The sequence below is a fragment of the Etheostoma spectabile genome, chromosome 7 (assembly GCF_008692095.1).
Source record: "Etheostoma spectabile isolate EspeVRDwgs_2016 chromosome 7, UIUC_Espe_1.0, whole genome shotgun sequence".
Classification (NCBI taxonomy): Eukaryota; Metazoa; Chordata; class Actinopteri; order Perciformes; family Percidae; genus Etheostoma; species Etheostoma spectabile.
Genome location: NC_045739.1, coordinates 1,799,052 through 1,806,894, shown reverse-complemented (window position 1 = coordinate 1,806,894; position 7,843 = coordinate 1,799,052). Strand labels below are relative to the sequence as shown.

General features: G+C 40.6%; 1 long non-coding RNA gene across 1 annotated transcript in view; it reads left to right on the top strand.

The window, feature by feature from the left end:
• The window catches only part of LOC116692183 (uncharacterized), a 14,124-nt gene that overhangs the window by 4,687 nt on the left and 1,594 nt on the right, over positions 1-7,843 (top strand). The window contains exon 2 of the long non-coding RNA XR_004332649.1: positions 6,335-6,339. This is a non-coding gene — a long non-coding RNA (uncharacterized LOC116692183). The remainder of the gene's footprint in view (positions 1-6,334; positions 6,340-7,843) is intronic.

The following is a 7,843-nucleotide window of genomic DNA, read 5'->3' as shown; positions in this document are numbered from 1 at the left end:
AGAACAGAAAAGGAACATGAGTTCTAAGGTACGGTCCTGTGGGGCCCTGGACACCTTGAGCTGCCAGCACACACTGTTAGCAGCCACGGCCTGGTAGGGACTTTCAACCATGACACCAGATCGCTCAGCTCAAGGTAGAAACCACGTCCGCCCTTTTTAATTCATCACACTTCCTGTCTGAATGGGCTGTGCCACACAATGAAGTCGGCATCGTTCCTGATACGAGAGTCCAATCGTAAGGACATGATACACATTACAGTAGCTTGTTACATGCCAACTGTGTCCAAACCTCATCAAGTTTTTTTCTTAATATACAGAGGGAGTTTTGGTTTTTATTTGACCAGTTTTGTCAGATGTTTTATTAAACCCAGAACTGTTTATAACACAATGACTCTCTTATTTATTTTTTGCAATCACAATATACAGACACTTAAAAGGCTAGTGTGTGGTGTGTCATTGGGGAAAAGTCTATTATGCTGACAATAGGCAATTTTTGCCCGCACCATATTCTGACTGGCTACTAACAACCTCCACCACCACCACCACAACTATGTTAAGCATGACAACAATAATCAAGTTTAAATTTGGTATATCGAATAAAAAGCTAATTATCAACAAAACTAGAATGCCACTCAAGAGATGAAGACTTCCAGCCAGGCAATAATGATTTCCGAATATAAAATCGGAATAAGCCCGTATTTGGTATACACCCCAAATGAAACGGCTGTCAGACACCTTCAACCTGTGTTAATAAATCTGTTTGTGACCTGTGCGAAACATAACCCCTGGGCGGGCTGATAGAATAGGTATAAAGGACGCACGGATATCACATATACTGAACTACCTAATTGTCCAACTTGCATCTTTTTGCGTCACTGTGTTTATTGTAGAAAATGTATAATATCTGTCCGAGTGTGGGGAAAATAATTATTATATCCTTTTAGAGATTCATGGGTGAGAGACAACATGGTAAGATTTACTTGACCGGGAGTCCCTAAAAGTTCCATCATACAGCTAAAAGGTGTCTGTATAACCCATGTTGCTGTGCTCGATGGTGTTGTGCAGGCACACTACCCTAGCCTTAAAAACCCTAACCCTACCCTAAACACCATAGACCGCCAGGTCGAATGAAAGACTACATGGGTCCCCACTTCCTCTTTTTATTAAGTTTTTAGTGTTCGAAAACCCTTCCCTCACCACTGATTCTGGTCGCCTCTCCTCCTTCAGTTTTTGTCGGGACCTCCTCTGCCGCGCATCAGAACCATCTTTTCCGTTATTAAAACCCCAACATGTTTCTCAGTTTCCCTTCTTTTTTCCTTTCTTTCTATTTTTAGGACTTTTCTATTCTAGATAATGCTTTTCAGATTTTATTATTTTTTTTTTTAGTGACTACTTGCTGCCTCAGGGGGGCCCAACCGATATTTAGACACAATGTTTAATTTTATGTGGTTTTTCTTTTCTTATAAGTTATTAAAGAATGCCTTGGTGTCTTTATGATTTTAGTCTGGTGGGTTTTATTTGGTAGAGTGATGAGATGTACTTAATATTCATTGTCTTTGTTTTCCCTATCTTGTTTTACACCATGCAATTGCTTGCCTCGAATGGATTTTACATGATGATACACATACCATCGGTTTATATAGCTCAATATGAACAGTGTGGTGATTTATTCTATGATGTATGATTAAAATATTTTATATTATTTACTTATTTATTTCACTTATAAGATGTGGCGCGATTATTATCAGTTGGTATCACGTTTTTACCACAGCACACTTATCTACACACATCTTTTAATGGTTATGATGTACTTTTTATCGTGCTGAGGGGGCAAAATACCGTTAACAGTATTTTATATACTATATATAAAAATGGTTTTTATCAAAAGTAATTTAGGTGCGCACTATAAATGATTTAGTGACAATATTTTTGAAATCTATTTAAATAGAAAGTTCTTTCACACAAAAGCTAGACACCGGGCATTTTTTTATCAACAATAACGATTATACGCTCTTTTCTATATATTAGTATTTAGTTTGATTATTTTATTATCATTTTATACTCCCCCCACAGGGCCGCTTTGCTTACTAATGCCTCTATTAACAGGTGTAAATATAATATATACATTTATTATTGTAATACCTTTTAATTTATTAAGAATTATGTGGTAGAGACACAATCCAGAGCGGAGCCGGAGCAGGAGATGAGGACCTTTTAACATATCACAGTTTTATATTTCCCTGTGTCCTTCCTGTCTGTGGTTCTAGTTGGTACGGACGCGGAACATTTGGCCCTGCTTTTACACAGCTATTTAGAACCTAACCAGGTTTTTGTAACAGAGAGGAAGTTTAGGTGTTTGTTAGGGCACACCAGTGGTCCGCCTTGACTGCCTGGGAGGCCCTCGCAAGCGCACACTAGGCGGGGCCGTTTTACCCTAACCGCACCCCTAATCGTATACCACCAACCACTGCCTAAATCCGTAAGCTCCCTCCCGGAGCCGTTGGGGGGCTAATAACACAACAAGAAACATTAGGCATCCCAAGCAATGGTCCACCATAAAACGAGATTTGACCGTGAGGATATTGTGATATACATGTGTTTGGAGGAAAAACGAAACCACGTCCACCTATGCGATATTACCTGCTAATAATAAAGACCGCAAAATATAAGAATGCAGTTAGTTACTATACTGTGGTTGTCAAACATGACTTAGAGGTTATTAATGTACACAGGAACTCTACCCACATAAAAAGACTAAAGAAACCCCCAGAACTGACATATGTGTCGGTAAAAATTTCTGCGTAAATTCAGTTTTGGAACATAACATATACACCAACTAGATGCCAGAGGTGCACTTCATAGAAGCAAGCCATACACCCAGGGCTTATGCATGTTCTAGGTATTAGGGGTACGGGGGCCACGAACAACCCATCACATCTTGAGGGGATCCCAGGCATGGGGCCGATACACTAAGTATTTTTCACTTATTATCACACATCGCGAGATGGGTATTGCGTGCTGCACTTATGTGGTGTTAAAATACAGAAAATGACTCCTGACGGAAAACCCCCACTGCTTAACATTGTGAGATTGGGCATTCATTGGCGAGAGGTCTTCGAGTGCCCCTTCTAGTGAGAAAGGTTTGTTACATGACCACATACTCACTGATCCCTTGTGGTCGCCGGACTGATCAGTTCCAGGAAGTGGAACAGGTCTGGTACAGGTCCTTTGGGGCTTACCAGTCGCCTTGGGACAGTCCAAGTCAAGGTCCAAAATTTAAACTTTAATGCCATAGTTTTTTTTTAATGTTGCTATTTTTTTATATTTACCTATTTTAAAAACGAAAACAATTTAAAATCCCAAAGGATAAGTCCAGCAGCCACCAACACCACCACCAGGCTCTGGGACTGTCCCTAGTTTACAGATGGTTAGAAAGGCTTATGCATGTGTTTTTCCCAGTGTGCTATTATTGTAACATAACCATTGTTGATGTTATTCACTTTGAGTTTTAACCCAACTCTTCAACTCGCCAACCAGTCTTACTGTACCTCTTTGAGGATACTCTGCTGATGCAGCCCAGATGAAGGCGCTACTCGAGTAGGAAGGGACAAATCAACAGCCTGAGAGCCAGCCAGTTGGAACCAGGACCACGGGGGCCGACCCTCAGAACCTTAATGGCTGAAAGATCCCATTACCAGCTGAAGGCCACGCAGACAGCAAGTCCAAAGGAGGCCGTCTTGCAGACCTGCTGCTGTAACCATGCCAGAAACGGGCCTCTGGTTGCTTTCGGATGGACCATGATGGATCGAATAGGAAACGCCAGCGGTCCTGAGAATGCAAACAGTGGAAGAGTAAGTCCAATACCTGAGCGGGGGGTCACACGCTTGTTCTAAAGGGTTTTGGGTGTGGTCCTTTGGAAGAGACAAATGAATTTTGACTATACTGCAACATAACTCATAATTATTCAATGGTCCCCAGAAGATGATTTTAGGGGCATGTGGTGAAGACCTGACCCTCATTCCCCCACCCCCTCATCGGTTTACATATCCTAGCTGTTCTCAGTCATGTCACTGGAAAGATGATTAACAATAAAAAAGAAGAGGGGTGTAGGCTGCCTCTACTATCAATAACTTTGTGTACAGCTTCATTCAACAAACGTAATTAAGCAATTGGTGCTAGGGGTGTGCTATCAGTTAGACCGCCTGCCATCAACCTATATGCGAGCGGCTAAGAGACACGTCTCTGACTCTAGGCACTATTGTAAACTGTTTCATGTCATATGTGGGAGGTAATGAACACGGCCCGAATACAAACATGCGATAATACAGTCAAACTAAGGGTTATTTGAACAATCCTTTTTTTTGGTGTTGCTCCCGGTCCTAGGACTAGCGTCACAGTTTTCCGCGGGACACGCGTGTTCGGAGTATATTGTTGATCTCCACTGAGGAACTACCCGCGACAATATATGCAGAGGTATGATTAGTTAGCATTAGAGTCAAAGTTCGTCAACTGTGTGTGTCCTATATGAGGTTTTTATGTTTTTGGTTGAAAAGTACAATGATGCTCTGCTATACTCAACTAACAATTTGGGTTGAACCACTTGATCACCTTACGGCCCTACAGAGAAAATGCATCTGGGTAATAAACAAATGACTAACTTGTTTTTCATCTGTAGCATTCAAAAAGATCGTGATCTGGGTTCACCTTAAGTACTCAATAGTTAGGGTTTGGCAAGACATCTCTCTACCCTTCGGACATGATGAAACCTTTGCAAGTCCCCGTGAACGCTGAGCCGAATAACCAAGGTGGAGAATGATTAACAGAAGGCAAACCTAATTCCATCTCCTATGTAGCGTCACGGAGTCTGTATCTGAAAGTCGCTTATCATAATAAGATTTTGAGAGAGAGAGAAAGAGAGAGAGAGAGAGAGAGAGAGGAGAAGAGAGATGCTGTTCGCATTAGGACAGGAACAAGAAGGACTGGTGACTGTTGGGTTATGGAAACAGTTTCTATAGAGATAAATGAATTGCGGTAATGCAGGAACCTTGTTTAAACCTTTGTTGCTCATCTGTCCCGATCAAAATGAACAAATCAACTATTTTTGACCGCTTTATCAACTTTTTAAATTTTTATCTCATTTTCTGTAGCATTTTTTTTTCAATGTTGTATTTGTGACGTTTTGATGTTATTTCAATCTGCAGAACGTAACATGACGTTATTACACTTTAGTTATACAGTTATTTTGTCTAATTGTATGGTCAAAACAAGGTAAGGAAATTTATCCCTAAGTTGAGTTAGAAAAAGGCAGAAAATTAGGAATTAATATTAGAAGTAAAATTAAAGACAATGGATGTTTGGATGGGATAATCCCAACTGGAATTAGATTGTCACATTTGTACTCAATCGCTATTTCCAAATACTAGTCAATTGTTTTTTTTTCAATGCTAAAATTGAACACAAAGACATAAACCCCAAAAAATAACCCATCAAAATCACCCCAAGAGGCGTTGTGTGGAATCATCAGTTATTGGGTAATTAAAAGAACTGATATAGGAACCGTGCCAATTTGACCCAAGGACAACATGACGGAAATACACATTTCACCTGATGGTCAGCAAAGCTTCCTAAACTGACAGTTAAGCCATTTCTTATCCCATGTGTTCAATGCCATGGGCGGATAGCAGGAAGAAACAGTGCCGTGGCAGTTTGGTCCTAGAATTGTAGGTGATAAGGAGGTGCAGTTTTTTGTTTCCATGTGGATCAGTACTGCCTACAATTACAACTATGCATCTTATCAAAGAGAGCTACTTTACCAGGTTTCACACCATGTGGAAAGTGGATCTGCTCTTTAGGATCTCAGCAGCGGAAACATCCTTAGACCTAATCAAAGGGGACGGAAGTTCCCCAAAATAATAATATAATGATATATTTTGTATATTTCACAAACTGGCAGCTGGTGGAATAGGCAGAACATGAGACATTACTCTCCTATATCATGGACATGACCCATCTAACATTTCTTATAGAACTTTTATCTCTGATGCTTGTCTGTTTGCCCCCTGGCCACGTGCTGGTGGCACTCGTGGTGTGGGGGTTAACTGAGGAAGTAAAAACTGATTTCTGTTGTCTGTTCTCCAAATTAAAAAATAGACACATTAAACAGGGATCAACATCAAAACAATACAACGGGGAAGCCCTTCCTTCCAATGTGTGGACAGTATGCTGTTTACCCACAAGTCACGTACAAGTTTCCGTCACATGCATCACCCGTACAGAAATATAACAATATATTATTTGTGCATATCACGTCCTCAGGACATGATAACTGCTGGAGAATTGGTCCATATGTCGAATATTTTGTCTGGCAGAATCCCATCGTGGACTTGGTGGTGTGTTGCGTGCGCCTGGCGTGCATCACGTTGAATTCACACACGTTAGCGTCACTCATAGCACGCACTTTTGCGTTTTCTCTTCAGATCGTTTCCGCGCTAAAGAGAGCCTTAGTTGACTCTGCCTTCCTCCTTTCAGTGTGGATCTAGCTTAACTTGAATATTAACACTCAAAACATCACTCTGTCTTTATATTTATCCATTTTTAGTCTACAAATGCATAAATATAACATTTATAGTTATTTAAAATACTTATATAATGAATTAACAAAAACATAAAAAAATGCACTCCCAGATGTAAACTGAAGAGAAAAGATGACTTGACTGTATATCACACTGTTCCTGTTTATTGGATTTTATCTAAGTTGTTATATATAATATATATATATAATATATATATATACTATATATATATATATTAGGGCTGCACAATTAATCAAATTTTAAATCGCGATCACGATTTTGACTTCCCACGATCAAATTTGCGTGATCGAGCAAATTTTTTTTTTTATCATTAGAACGCTCCGGGGTTTTTGCAAAGCCAATCACTGCTCCGGAACTACTGTATGATCATGAGCCAGTCAGTTGTTCCTGCACCGCGCAGCTTAGTTTTAGATGTAGACAGTCACAGAGGACAGAGAGCGTGAAGGAACTCAACAGATGCATCAAGTTTATACGTCGGTTCTTAAGGTTTACCATTTACGCTAGACACTTTGTCCCAGCAGAGAGCAGCTAGAGTCGGTGCTAGTAGCGTCCTTTACATGTGTTAGCTCACCTAGGACGCACACGTGCTAATGTCCTCGCATCCGCTACAATGCTGTTTTATGGATATGGTTTAATTTTGCGTTACATGACCCATTTCGTCGGTAAAGCCATGTCTGTTGAATCTCTCATCTTCTCTCTCTCCTCTACTCTCCGGCAGCCCGGCCACACAGCTATGGACAGCCAAACCATTCAAAACACAGATTCTCCAGCACGTACAACACGGACACACACGTAAACAACGCGCAAATAACGCGCAAAATACACGTAAACACGGTCGATTTTCTCATGTTAACACGAAAATACCGTAACACACATAAATTACGCATAAATTAATGGTGTTATCAGCACAGTAACAACGCGTAGATCGAACGTGTTGTTTACGTGTAATGTTCTTGTAAATTTGAGCCATCGTCCCTACTCAATTTTGAATGGTGAGCGTCCTAAGCTCCATTGGCTGCTGAGCAGTAGGCTAAACCATTTCTGTAAGCCTGGGGAGGGTCGCCTGCCAACATTCCAATGCAAAGGATCCTCACGTACGCGTAATTTACGTGTTGTTTACGTGTATTTTACGTGTATTTTACGTGTTGTTAACATATGAAAAATCGACGCGTTGTTTACGTGTATTTTGCGCGTTGTTTGCACATTGTCTGCGCGTTGTTCACGTGTTGTTCACGTGTTGATTACGTGTG